Source organism: Gallus gallus, chromosome 26, assembly GCF_016699485.2.
Source record: "Gallus gallus isolate bGalGal1 chromosome 26, bGalGal1.mat.broiler.GRCg7b, whole genome shotgun sequence".
NCBI classification, from domain to species: Eukaryota; Metazoa; Chordata; class Aves; order Galliformes; family Phasianidae; genus Gallus; species Gallus gallus.
The window spans coordinates 1,421,312-1,434,997 of record NC_052557.1 but is presented as its reverse complement, the minus strand read 5'-3'; positions in this window follow the sequence as shown (position 1 = coordinate 1,434,997).

The window sequence follows — 13,686 nt, the reverse complement described above, 5'->3', positions numbered from 1 at the left end:
GGGAGCGAAACACGGAGCTTAAAATCCCACAGCTGATGAATCACAGCCTAAAAGACACCTTGGGGGAGCGCTGGGCCGCGCAGCCCGGGGATGGGCCCCCCTGCCGGGCGCTTCGGCTCATTTCCCTCCTCCGGATCCGCTCTTTCCAAGCAGGGATTTCCCCTCTGGAGTTTATCAGCCAATGGCAGATGTGGGTTTGCCCAATGGGTGGTTTGGTGGCAGCGGTACCTTTGGAAGGGGGGGGGGTTGGGGGCAGGGAAAGGCAATGCAGCACCCAAAGTGAGCCGTGCAGAGGCGCACGCTGTGTCAGAGCGTGAGAAATGATTCTGCATAGGCAGGAACGGCTCCCCAGGCCCAGGCTCCATAACGAGCTCTCTGTCTGTGTTTACTTACGCGCATGAATAATTAAGGTGCCAGATGGCCCTTGAGCCCCTGGCCTAGATGGAGATGTCTGATTACATTTGGAGTCAGTGGGATTCGGCCCTCCGGGTCCCTCTGCGGAGCCACACTCATCCTGGGGGACTCCTGGGTGCTGCAGGGTCGGTGCAACCTGCCCTTCCCTGGGCTTTAACCGAGCATCTCCTCCTCAAAGCCGGGCCAGAAACGGTCACAGAGGAGGAGAGGCAAAGGGATGCTGAGCCCCCTGCACTGACGGCTTCTGAGCATCTCAGCAGGGGAGGCGTCGGCCCGTTGGCAGGTTTGCATCCAGACGAGCCTCCGTTCTTCCTGGAGATGCACTCGCATCCCAGCTGGCCATTAGAGATGTCGAAATGCGTTAGCTTCACTTAGGCGAAGCCACAAGAGCCCTCCTGGGAGCCTCTCTGCAGTGCAAGAGCGAGCAGACGTGCACTCCGACCTCAGCTTCCCCCACGCGCTCACTGCACTTCATGTGATGCTGCCTGCCTTGGCCAGCAGAAAGAGAAGCTGGAGGACATCCACCCCACGGGCTCCCGGTGAGGCTTGGCAGCAAACCACGAGACAGCTCACGGCACCTCGAGGAAAGCCAGGAGGAGCAGGCTCCGTCCTGCAGCCCGAACAGAGCATGGGGTCTCCTCGCAGTGCTGACAGCTCTCTGTGCTTCCACGCCTGAACGTGCTCAGTGGGAACAGCTCGCCCCACTGCCTGCCTTTCCTCCCTTTGCTCTCCCCCCCACGCTCTGAAGTCAATCAGGAGCGCTCGCTAATTGCCCAGCTGAAGCAGACCTGCATTCACCCAGCACCGACCCCACCAACTGCACAGCAGCGAGGACCTGCAGCGTCCTCTGCGAGCGTCCCAACGCCCCGCTGCTCCCCGGCCCCCGCAGCCGGCAGAGGGCAGCGACAGCCCAGGAATTGCCGGGCCCGAATCCGACCCCGCCGTACCCCATCCCAGCGCCGGGCAGATCGTTCCCTCTTCCTTCTGTCTGCATTTCATCGCTCTTCCTCCTCGGCCCGCACCGCTCGGCTTCGATAAGCAACGAAGGAATTCGCAGAGCCGTTAGAGCAGTAATTGCTCACTTTCCACCTGACATTAATAGGAAGGGAGGAGTAAAAACCCCAAAGTGGAGAAAGAATTAAGGCAGCGTGGAGGAGCGCAGAGCAGGGCCACATCCTGCACTGCAGCCCAGGATCCATCAGCAGAAAGGACTGAGCAGCCGGGCCCTTCCTGCCACTCCCCATCTCGACGGTGGGATGGAGGCACCAGATTTGGGGTACCCACCACAGAAGGATTTGAGGTCCTCATGCTCAGCACTGATGAGGCTCAGCCCGGTGCCTTTAAGCACTGGCATTTCTGCTCCATGCTTTGCCGTGTCACTGCACGGTGACACACCGCTGCACCACGACGTGATGAGTGAGCTCTGCAGCAGCCTTGCATGACCTGCAAACAGGTGGCAGCTCCGGACAAGGGGACCTCACATAGCCCTCAAAATGTCCCCAGATGTCTGATAAAGGGCTCAGCCTCAGCAAGGGTTCCTGGGCAGAGAACTCTCCTTGGATAGGGACAGAGGGGGCATACAGGGGAGGCCCCCATCCCTGCTGCAAGCTGTAATCACTGCCAAGCATGACATGCTTGCAGGATGAGCTACACTTGCTGTGAGAGGCAATGCTAAGAGATGATGCTGTGCAAAGCCAGCCCAGCGCCCAGCAGAACCTCAGGCCCTTTCCCCACCATCCCGGTGGGGAGGGAAGCAAAGATGCAGCCTGCAGCAAACGGTGCTTCTCAGCCTTTTGTACAAGCAGCCACGAAGGGATGAGCTGAGCAGGAGCTTGCAGAGCGCAGCACCCTCACATGGGGGCCGAGGAGATGGACCCTGTGTGCCCAGACTGTGTTTTTTCAGAGTGACTTTTTCCTTTGCCAGACAGATGGGAAAAGAGGATGCTCCAAATCCAGGCAGCAGCAAAATAATAACAGTAATATCACCCAGATGCCCCCAGAGCCTGCAGCTCAAGCACACCAGCGCAGTGCCTCTCCATCACTAGCGGGAAGGGAAGATGGCAATTAGAATAAATCAGAGGCTGGCAGCTCCATCCGTCATCCCGAGGGCAGCAGTTACAATCTGGACAGGGTGGGAATTCAGGCAGGAGACAATCAATAATCAGGTCTGTAAGGAGACACCCACCAACCTTCAGGCAGAGCCCCAAAGTCAAAGCCTGCCTGCCTTTGCTTATGGGAGCAGCGCTGGCCCTGGGGAAGGAAGGTGTGAGCTGAGATCCGTCCAGCTCTTGGGTTTCTGAGCCCACAGCTCTGGGCAACGCTGTGCTGCTCAAGGAGACCCTTCTGCACCTCGTAATGGGATCCTCTGCAACTCGGAGAAGCAGTGAATAATTCATGGGCTCTGGCTAATCCAGACCTGTCTTATCAGCCTTCCTTCAGTCCAGGATGCTGCTAGAAACAAGGGAGGCTTCTTACTGCCGAAGCACCGCGAGATGGAAAGCACTTTGGGATCTCAGAACCAACAGGCTGGACGATGCAAAGAGCAGCCCGCTGCTGCCAGCCATCCCAGTGCTTGGCAGCCCATAAACATCACCCCGTGGCAGCTTCATCCCCCAAAGCATCATCACCTCACATGGGTGGGGGGCGGGAGCTGCCCTGCAGCCCTCACCTGCCCCCTCCCTTCCAACCCATCCCATGGGTCTTCATCAGAGACCGTTCTGTACATTCGGTGCCTGGAGCTCCATCAGCCACGGGCTATGAATTCTCGCTCAGTATATATTTAAGGGAGTCGTGGGGATATTTTTAAATGACCCCGAAGCTATTTCTGCTTAATTTCCCTTCGCTTTTCCTCCATCTCTCTCCGTGAACTTCTCCTCCGCAGAAGATGAGAGCTCATTTTCATCTCTCCTGTCTGCAGACGGGTGCCCGGCTGGGCGCAGGAAAAAAAAGCCATCCAAAAAAAGAGCGGAGCTGATGGAGAGCACAGAGCACCCGGGGTGAAAACCTCCCCCTGCAGCCTCCCAGGGAGCCTTCCAGCCCCTCCACGATCTCACATGGGGGGGCAAAACCGGACTTCAGCACAAGCCCTGCTCGTGGTCCGGGTGCTTTGAGGTGACCCTCAAAGCAAACACATTCCCGCTGCTTGCAGCCCCACTGCTGGCTCTCCTCCCTCCCTGCTCCAACCCATCCCGCTGCTTTGCATCTCAGTTTCCCCATCTGACACCTGTGGATAATCACCCATCCCACAGCTCAGAGGCCCCGCAGATGGAAGAGGTTATTTTTCCCCGGCAGCCCTCAGGGAAGGGCACTGCCTGTGCACACACATATGTGGGTTTATTGCACCTAAACACTGCCAGGAGAGGCACACAAAGGAGCGGAAAGCCCAAATGTTTGCTAGAAACTGATGAGAGACCACGTTGTTTGTTTAACCCCTTCCTCACCGTGGCGGTCTCCTGCCCCATCCTCCTGCAGCGCCCTTGGGAAGCTGCAGTGCCCATCCTGGGTGCACTCATTCATCTTTCCTGCAGGCGTGATTTGCCCTTCAGGCTCTGCCCCCCACCCTCACCATCCATCCTGTTCACAGGCCATTAACTCCGGGCTCTGAGCTCCATCCACCCCTCTCTCCCTCCCCTCGCTCCAACTGCTTTGCTTCGGGCACTTTGGTTTTTGCCTGGATCCTTTGGGTGGCTTTAATGGAACACTGAAGCATCTCCTGCCATCTCCCAGCAGTAAAAAAAAGAAAAAAAAAGGAGAAAAAAATCTCTTTGCTTCTCCTCTGTTCTCTCCCTGTGGCTTTCTGCTACTTCCTACCTGAATTCCCCCACCTGCAGCCCACCATTATCTTTTATCCAGCACTTCCCCACTGCTTGGGCACTGCGGGCCTTTATGAGCGGCAGGCACAGCACGCCAGAGCTCCCCCAGCCCAGAGCAGGATTTAACCCACCATAATCTGCACCACCCCAGCTGAACAGCCCTGCATTCCACCACTGGGATTGAACCACTGGGATCCAGCCTGCATGTTCCATTCAGCCTCCTCCACGCCATCCAACAGGGCAGATGGAGAAGCACAGACACAAAAGCACGCACCTCACAGCCCAAGGATGCTCAGAGCTGAGATTTTCCTCCAGATCCCTCCAGAAAGCTTTATGAGACCCAAGTTGCTGGCGTTTAATGAGCCCACGGCACAGGCTGCCAGCAGTCAGGTCACCATCACTCCAAGGAGATGCAACAACTGCTGCTGACACTCTCAGTGCATTCATGGCAAGCTCTGCTGCGCGTTGTTCCACCCATCCCACCCCGAGTGCCTGCTGCACGTTCAGAGCTTTGGCACTGCTGTTGTTTCTCACACCTCAGGCTCAAGCTGCTGTGAATATTAGTCTGCTCATTGGAAAATAACTCGCAAATAATGGCTAGAAGGTGGGAGAGAGGAGGTGTGGACAGGGGAAAATGCACAGCTTGCTTTTTATCCCAGGGTTTCAAAGCCTCGTTTCTCGCCCTGCCCTGGGGATGCTCCACCGACTGCTGCATCCCTATTTCAGTGCGGGATGGATCCAGGAGTCTCCTCCCGGGAGCCCATCAGCACCCATTTGTCACAGCCCAGAGCCTGAGGTGCCCCGAAGTACCTCTGGGGATGGGAGCAGAAGGAGACCCTACAGCTTCACCCAACGTTACACCAAGTGAGAAAAGGCACTGAGCTGCACCCCAGGTCTGACCGCAGCCCTGCAGCTGGAGCTCAGCTCACAGCATGGGGCTGCCTGGGGGAAGACATCCACCAGAGAGCCGCCCAGCACTCAGAGAGGACCAGAAGGCTCTTGCTCAGTTAACACGATGAAAAGCCATCCTTCTGCTGTTGCCACTGGCAAATATATATATATACATATATATATATTAAAACAACAAAAAAATCAGGCAAAAGCCCACCTTGACCTAACCCAGGGCCTGCCTTGCCCATTCCTCATAGCAGCTCCGGTGCTGCCGTCCCGGTACACTGAATGCCTTCATTGCTCTGAGCTGAATCATGAGAGCTCCCATCTCCCTGCTCCAGTGAGTGCTGCTGCCCAGAGGACTCCCAAGGACACGAGCCGACTCGCTGCTCATCATCAGGTGGATCAGGGACAGCTCTCAGCCCCGTGCCAAGGGCAAAGGAGCAGCTCTGGTTTGCCTGGGTCTGACTTCTGGTCTACGTAAGAGACAGCACACACCTCCATGAGAGCACTGTAGGTCCCAGCCAGGGGCAGCTCTACAGCTTTTGCCCCCCCTTTCCTCCCTCCTCTGGCTGCTTTCCCCACAGGGAGACAGGCAGCAGCTGAGATAATTTACCATTTAATGTGGGCAGATGGCTTAATTTAAACAAAATCAGAGAGGAGGGAAGCCAGGCTGTGAATGCCTTGATGAGTCCAGCCTGTTCTCTCTTCCCTCCCCCACCCTGTGCCACCACCTGGGGCACAGCATAGGGCTGGACCCTGCCCTGATGGCTCCTTGGGTCCTCTCATCCACCCTCACCGTGCAGGAGGGAGAAAGAAAACCCAGATGCCAGCCTCACCCAGACCCTTTCGCAGCTCAGTTTGGCTTGCAGAAGTTCTGGAGGTCTTCAGCTGGGATGGGAGGGTCAGCAGGTGGCTTTGGGTGGGAGGTGGTGGCACAGCAGGGTCACTGTGGACAGGAGCTGTACTACAGCGATGGGGAGGGAGAAGCAGAGGTGGGCAGAGTTAAGGCTAAGCCAGATGCTTGTGGAGAGGTTGTTTGAGAGGAGGGAGGGATGGATGGATGGATGGATGGATGGATGGATGGGGAGGAAATGGATTCCAGCTCCTATGTTGCACCAAGCTCAATCCCTCCCTCCTCCTGCTCTGCTCCTCGGGTTTGTCTCATTGCACACCCATTAATCACCTCCTAAACCCCACTGCGAGCTGCCCGAAGCTTCATTGTGTCCTCAGCAATTTGGGGTCTTCTACCCCCCCCCTTCCCTCCAAACCAAACCAAACCAAACCAAACAGCTGTTTTGTGCCCATAGGGGTCCTACCTGGGCCAGACCTCAGTGGGGTTGGGATGCAGGGGAGGAAAACCAGAGCCAAAGCCCTCATCAGCACTGAGCATGGAGGACGATTGAGCAAATCTACCACTGAGCATTCAGTGTTTGCACCGCTGCTTCCTACCTAGGAATCAGGCAGCATTGCTACCACCCTCATCCCCTCCTGCACAACCCCTGGGGAGGGGGGAACACCCCCAACACCACCACTGACACCCCTAATTTCCAGAACAAACACGGTGGGCTCTCAGCCCATCAAGAGACGTTGATTCCCCTGTAATTACCCACAGTCCCCCCATGCACATAGCAAATCCGGCTTGGTTCTGCAGAGAGTTTTCATAACAGGTTGCACGGCCGTAGGTGATTGCTTTATAAAGCTACCCACCCATGGAGCTGTGCTTTCTGTGCTCGTTCCCTCCGCAGTAATAAATGCTAACAATAAGGCTCAGTGCCACGCGGTGCTCCACGGCCTGCCTGATGCAGGAAGTCAAAGTGGTCCGACACAATGGCCTGTCCTAACCACAAAGGATAATCACCAGCGGGAGGAAAAGCAGAGCTGCCTTCTGGGGGTGGCACAGAAAGGAGGATTTGGGACGGGGGAGCTGAGTCTGGGGGTGAAGCACTGCGCCCTGAGCTCAAAAGTGGCACCATGAGGGCTGGGGATGTGCCGGCCCTGCTGCCCTCCTGCTCTGCTGCCAGCTCTGCAGTGCACGCAATGGGATTAGCATCGATCTGCCCGGAGCAGCATCCTCAGTGTGAGCTCTTCCCTGAGCAGCTCCCATTGCCCCGTAGCTGCTGCCCTCCGTTGCCATCAGGGTGCTTCAGCAGCATCCTGACCCTGCCAGCTGGTGTCCAAGTGGGTCCGTGTACGCCGTGCAGATGCTCGTGCTGCTGGCTTGGCTTTTTGTTGCAAGACAAAACTGTTTTCCTACACAGGGAGAGAAAAACAAAGCATCCTCAGGACCAAAAAGGGAGCTGCTTTACCTCCGGAAGCCTCACTGGGGTGAGCTTGCAGACTGCAGCCCGGTGACAGCTGCATTTTGAGACACGTGGGCAGGCCCAGGAGCTGCTCAGGGTGGAGTGATCCCGAGGGATATCAAAGCATGGAAAGGCGGTGCTCGGATATTTGAACCGCTCTGCTCCCCGTCGGCCCTGCACTGAATGGGAAGCCTTTAAAGCCAGGATTACTTTGATCCGACAATGGAGCAAGAGAGAGAAATGCTCCGGTCCTCCTTCCCCACCGTTCACCCCAAAAAGAGCCGAATTTAGAAGTCCCAAACCATGAACTGCTGGCATGGGATGGCAGCGCTGCCTGCGAGCAGAGCACAGCCCCACAGCCACGTTCAGCCCACGTCTCCTGGAGGCTTTAGCAAAGGTTGGGGGGCACCATGAGGGTCCTCTGTGCCCACCCCCCTGCAGGACAGGCCCAGCTCCTTTCCCAGCACAGCCCCAACCAGGAGTTGCCCCTCTCCTCACCTCCTCCCTCATCGCTTCCCAGCTCAGCTCTGGAAGGGTTCATGGGATCACAGACCCAACCTTTGGGTTGGAGGGGATCTCAAAGACCACCCGAGTTCCAGCACAACTGGTTGCTCCATTTCAGCCCGACCTCACAAAAGCCCATTCCTTCCCCCAAACCCAGCCCTGCCAAACCCATCAGTCAGCTCCCCGCTCGCCGCTCCGCACCGAGGACGTGTTTAAACCAATTCCAGGAGGATGACGTCCTTCTCCAGGAGGGATGAAGGCTCAGGAGGCACGAAGAGCCCTCAGCTCCAGCTGAATCCCAGTGATTCCACTTGGAAATCGGAGGGGCCCCAGCTGAGCTGGCAGCAAAGCGGCTGCTGCATCGCAGGGAGTGAGGCTGGAAGGAACCACAGCTCTCCCGTTATGATACGCTTTCCAAAGCCCACTGGTTGTGTCCCTAAATAGTTTCCTTCCATGAACAGCAGGATGCTGTCAGCCGCTTTTTTTCTTTTTATTTTGTCTTTAAATGAACAGCAGAAAATAACCAAGAGCTGCAAATGGCAGTAAATGCAAGGCAGAGGAGCAGGGGGCTGCAGTGAGGTTTGCAGGGCACGAAGCTCCCCTGGCCCTGCAATGTGCTGCCACAGCCTTGCAGAGTTGCTTGCAAACCAGAGGGTGTTATACGGTGCTTAGCCCAGCCAACAGCAACCAGAGCATCCTTCCCACGGTCTGCCCTTTGGGCTTCTCCCTCCTTTCCATGGAGGGATCCCGATGCAAGATTGAGGGCACTGCAGTGCTCAAGCAAGCAGCATTTCCCACCAGGGCTATGATACACCCATGGCTGCAGTGCTGGAAGCGGAGCAGTAAAGCCCCCCCCGAGCAAGAGAAGCTGTGCACGGTGGAGACTTCAGGGGTGTTACAATGATATTTGTGTCAATGGATGCCCGGAGTGCTGCAGTTTATTGGGTTTTGTTGGTGGTGCAGTGGTTGCTTTGCTCTATTTATTTATTTTTTTTCCCCCTTTGGCTGCAGACAATTCTGCAACCATCGCTTTGTGTGAGCAGAAAGCAAAGATGCAGAGCAGCTCAGCCTGGGAGGAAACAACAAGGAAATGATGGAGCAGCCGGGGCAGGCAGTGGCGATAAGAGGCAGTGCACACACACATGTGTTCCCTGCAGCCTCCTCCAGACGTGTGCACCAAAGAAGCTGTGGTTGGGGAAGCACGCAGCTCAAGTGTGCACTGCCCAGCCCCACTGACACCCAGCCCTGGTGCCCAGTGGGTACCAACCCCAGCAGCATCACAGGGCGCTGTGCTGACCCACAGCAAACGCTGCAAGAAAGCCATCCATTCAGCAGAGAACCTCAAGCAGTGGTGCCCCTCCAGCAGCATCCCCACCACCCCATGGGCACCACTGCCAAAAATGAAGGAGCTGGGCTGAAATATGGGGTATTTTTCCCCCCTTTTAGTACCCAGAACAGGGCAAACCAACTGTTGTCTCAGTGCTGCAGCTGTGCCTCAGTGCACCCCGAGATCAAAGCCCATCGCATCGGCTGCTCCCAGTCCTGGAAACAACGCAGTGGATATGAGTGGTTTCACGCAGGCTGGGGATGGCAGAGCAGCTATTAGTGAAAACGGAAGCGGTTTCCAATTAAGAAAAGCCAAAGACTACAGTTTCTAGATCAAAAGGAACCTTCCCACTGAAAGCATTCCGGTTGGGCCAAGGTGTGAATAAATCAGGCTGAGAAACGCTGCTGCAAAAATCATTCTGTTTTACAGGGGCTCTCAACCCAGATTTTGCTCCGAGGACGCGGGGCTTTAAACGTCCATTTCTCTTCTATTGCAAAAGGCTTTGAGAAAGCAAAGAAGCTTTTCCTGCAGCCAGGTTTTCATTATTGTTTTTCCTAGGTGAAGGATGGGAAAGCACAAACCCAGCTTTGAAAGCGGAGCAGATTCGTTCCACCGCGGCTGCTCTGGAGTGGTTTGGAAATCCAAATGCTGAACCGGACTGTGGAGGAGGCGGCCCAGAGGCAGCTGATGGCGTCCGTGGTTTGCTGCCTTGGGTCTGCCCGTGGCCTTGCTGTGAGATTGGGCTGCTGCTCCAGCGGTGCTCCATCCCTCCTCCGTCCGTGTCCCACCTCTCCGTGAAGCCCACCTGCCCTCAGGTCCTGCACTGGGACCTCACTCTGGGGCTGGGAGGCCTCGGGGACCGCTGCCGGATGGACTGGAACTGCTTCCTCTGGGGATGCTCCATCCCAACCCTGCCCAGGAGCTGCATGCCACATGGGAAAATCCCATCATAATACATGCAGAGCGACCAGAAGGAAGCCCTGCAGCTCCAGCTTGGATCTCGGCAGATCCAGAAATGGGGATTGCTTGGAAAACCCAGGACTGAGGCAGGACCCCATCGCCAGGGACGTGCAAATAGAAACCAGATCCTGATGTTCACCATATGACCCATCTCCCCGTCCCCAATAAAACACCTCCATAGAGGCTGCAGACCGACTGACCCACAGCTGTTAGGATGTGCAGACGATGCCCTCATTGCCCAGCCCAGCGCTGAGTCTCTCACCAAAGCCTCCCCAGTGCCACGCTGGGAGTTCTCTGCTGCTTTCCCAGCGCTGTCTGCATTCCTCTGAGCTGAGCCCTGAGCACAGAGATGGGGTCAAGTGGGATAACTCAGGTATTTACCAGCATGAGTTCACCACTTTCTTTTTCTCCAGGTAGCAGGAGAAGGAAATCACCGACGTTCAGTCTCTTCTCTATGGGAGACTTATGGCTGACCTGTCCACATTGGCCAACAGGTAAACCCAGAGGGGAGAAGCAGTGCAGCCCCAAGCATTCACCTTCATCCTCATAGAGCATTTCTGCTCCCACTCAGGGCTGGAGACAACCAGGGGGCAAAGCCCCTCGAGGACACAATCCCAGCATAGGCTCTGCTCACTCAACTGCTGGAGCTGGGGGGCAAATTCCCCCCATCACAGCAGTGCAAACCCAAATGGGCAGAGCCCCATAGCGCCGCATCGCTTCCTTTCCCCACACCACCAACCCAAAAGCCAACAACATCCGAGAGGGATGGACGGGATGGGATGGGGGCAGGACAAGGACAGGCAGCTCCGTTTGCAGCCGACCCCCATCTAACATCGCTTTGCAGCCCTCCCCTCTGCATCCCATACGAGGACGGGGCTGTGCCCGCTCTCTCCTCCTGCAGCTGGAGCGTGGCTGCGCCTCGCGCCGCTCCTACCTGCTGCTTTTTAACGAGGAATCGGGTTGCCCTGGAGCCGGGTCTCCATGGAAACTCGGCTTTTTCAGACACTCAATGGAAGATGCTGGCACGGAGAGGTTTGTGCAGGAATACTGATTCAGCCCCAGCGTCTGTAACACTGACTGCATTTTAATCCCGCTCTGCTACCCGGCGAGCTAAAAATACCCCTTGCTGTCGCCTCCCGAGCTCGCGTAAACAGCTTAAAGCCACACCGAGCAGGAATTTCATGAATCAGCTGAAAAAAAAAGAGGAAAAAGCAATTAAAAAGGGGGATGGGGGAGGGGGTGGGGGGGTCGCAGCCCTTGGTGTGGGGTGGGGAGAGCAGCCCTGCTCGTGGGATGGAGGAAAAGGAGCAGCGGGAGATGGGATGCTGCGCATCACGCGGCCCTTTGGGTGCCGTTTCGCCTCTCCAAAATGCCCTTTGCTGGGGGGTGAAGGCAAAGAAAAGGGCAGCTCTGGGTGCCAGCGGCTGGGAGAGGGGAAACAAAAGGGACGCTCAGCAAATGGGGACTTTGGGGCCATTGGGGCTGTGGGCGCCGCCGGTGCCGGAGCCACGCGTCAGTGCTGGGACCGTAATAGGCAAACGAGAGCGTGCTCTGCTCTCTGCAATTAGCGGGGCTGTCCTCAGCTGCCTCCGAGTGTCTTTTTGCAGAATCCACAGGCGTCTCTCTGTTATAAAGGCGTGCTGCCAGCAGTCCGCCCTTCCCTGGGAAGGGGCATCCAGAGGGGGAAACTGAGGCGCAAACCCCAGCGCTGCAGCAAGCTGGCTGCAAGCCGGGGCTGAATCCAGGCTTCCCACACCCCAAAAGGATGGCAGCATTGAGGACATCGGCTGTGAACAGCCAGGGGGGTAAAATAAACCCATGCGAAGCTCTCGTGGCTCAGCCAAACATGGGGTGCAGGCTGCATTCCTTGACTGGAAAGAAAAGCCATTCCAGGCTTGATAGATTTATTAGATTTCATCACGTTAAGTGAGCAGGATCTGGACACAACCAACCCCACCGCCCTCCTCGCCAAACCCTCAGCACAAACCCCAGCAGACCGACAGCCCGGAGCATCCCAGAGGGGGGGGGAGGACACATGGGGACAGACAGGGCTGGCTGTGGGCTCACAGTGAGTCTGCGATGCTCCTGGGGTGCTCAGCATGCTGCCATAAAGCTGTATTTATCGACAGCATCGTCTTTGGCTGATTAAAATTCCTTTAAGTGCACCCACCCGCTAATCCCAGCCCAGAGGCCAGCAATGCTGTCATCATCCCTCCCTCCCAGCTCCCCCAGATTGGGTTTTCCTGCCCATTTCCCAACCTGTCAGCCCTGCTGTGTGCCCCCAGGTGCCCCCTCCTGCTCCACCTGCCCGCCCTCCCCGACTGTTCTTTGCCTTAAATACAAACTAAGAGACAAAAAACCCTCAGCCATGGAGTGGAGGGGGGGGGGGGGGGGGGGGGGCAGGGCGGATTTTGTAGGGAAAAGAAAGCAGAGGGTGTACAGAAATGGCAAACCCCTTCCCCACCCCTTGTCCATCCCCCCCCTCCTGCTTGGCTCGTGCTGGCTTTGTACCTAGAGGAGCTGTGAGCCAAGGGACAGCAGCCAGAGGGGGACTGGTGCCAGGTGCTGCATCCAAGCCCTGCTGCAAGGAGCGGCCGTGCTCAGCTCCCAACGAGCAGCAGTGCTCACCACGTCTCCATTGGGAAGCTGGGGTGCCCGTGTCCAGGAACCCCTGCACAGCCCCAGCATGCCCTCACCTGGTCGATGTCTCACCCATAGTGCATCTCAGCCACAGCTGTGCTCCAGACTCAGCATCGCCCTTCTTGTTCCCAGCCCTGGGCTCCCTGCTCCCACTTTGCACCCCCTGTGTGTTTTGTATGCCTGCCCACAGGTCCCAGAACCTCCTTGGGGTCCCCGTGGCAGCTCTGATGGGAAGGGCTGGGGGTGCTGCTGGGTTGTGCTCTCCCTCCCCAGTGCTATGCTGGGATTTGCAGGGGATGTATCGGCCCCTGCAAGATTTCAGAGGCAAATTGAAAATCCAGAGCCTTCCTAACCCAGCAGCCTGAGGCCATCCCGGGGGAACTGCTGACCTCCAGGGCCAAAGGGGGGATCCTCCTGATCCACTTTTGCCCTAGGGTCAGTGAGAAACAGGTTGCAAAGTGTGCTACAGCCCAGTGATGGGAAGAGCTTCCACCAGGGTGGAGGAGCAGGGACCTTCTGCTGCCCAGGGACATCTCCAGCCACCCCACGGCCACCCCTTTCCAAACCCACCTCCCTAAAGGACCCACGCCTGCGCACTGCAGGGCTGCTCCCCACATACCACGTGGGTGCAGCTCGGGGGGATGCAGCTGCCCAGCATCACCTGAATGAACAGCCCTGGGCGGACAACCCGAGTGCTCAGCATCGATCCCAGCCCGACCACGGCGTGCAGCATCCTCAGGGACACAGCAGCTGCTCAGCAGCATTGTGCTCACCGATGGCTCTCTCCCAGGCTGGGAGGCAGGCTCTGCTGTAATTGCCGCTTGGCCATCAGCCA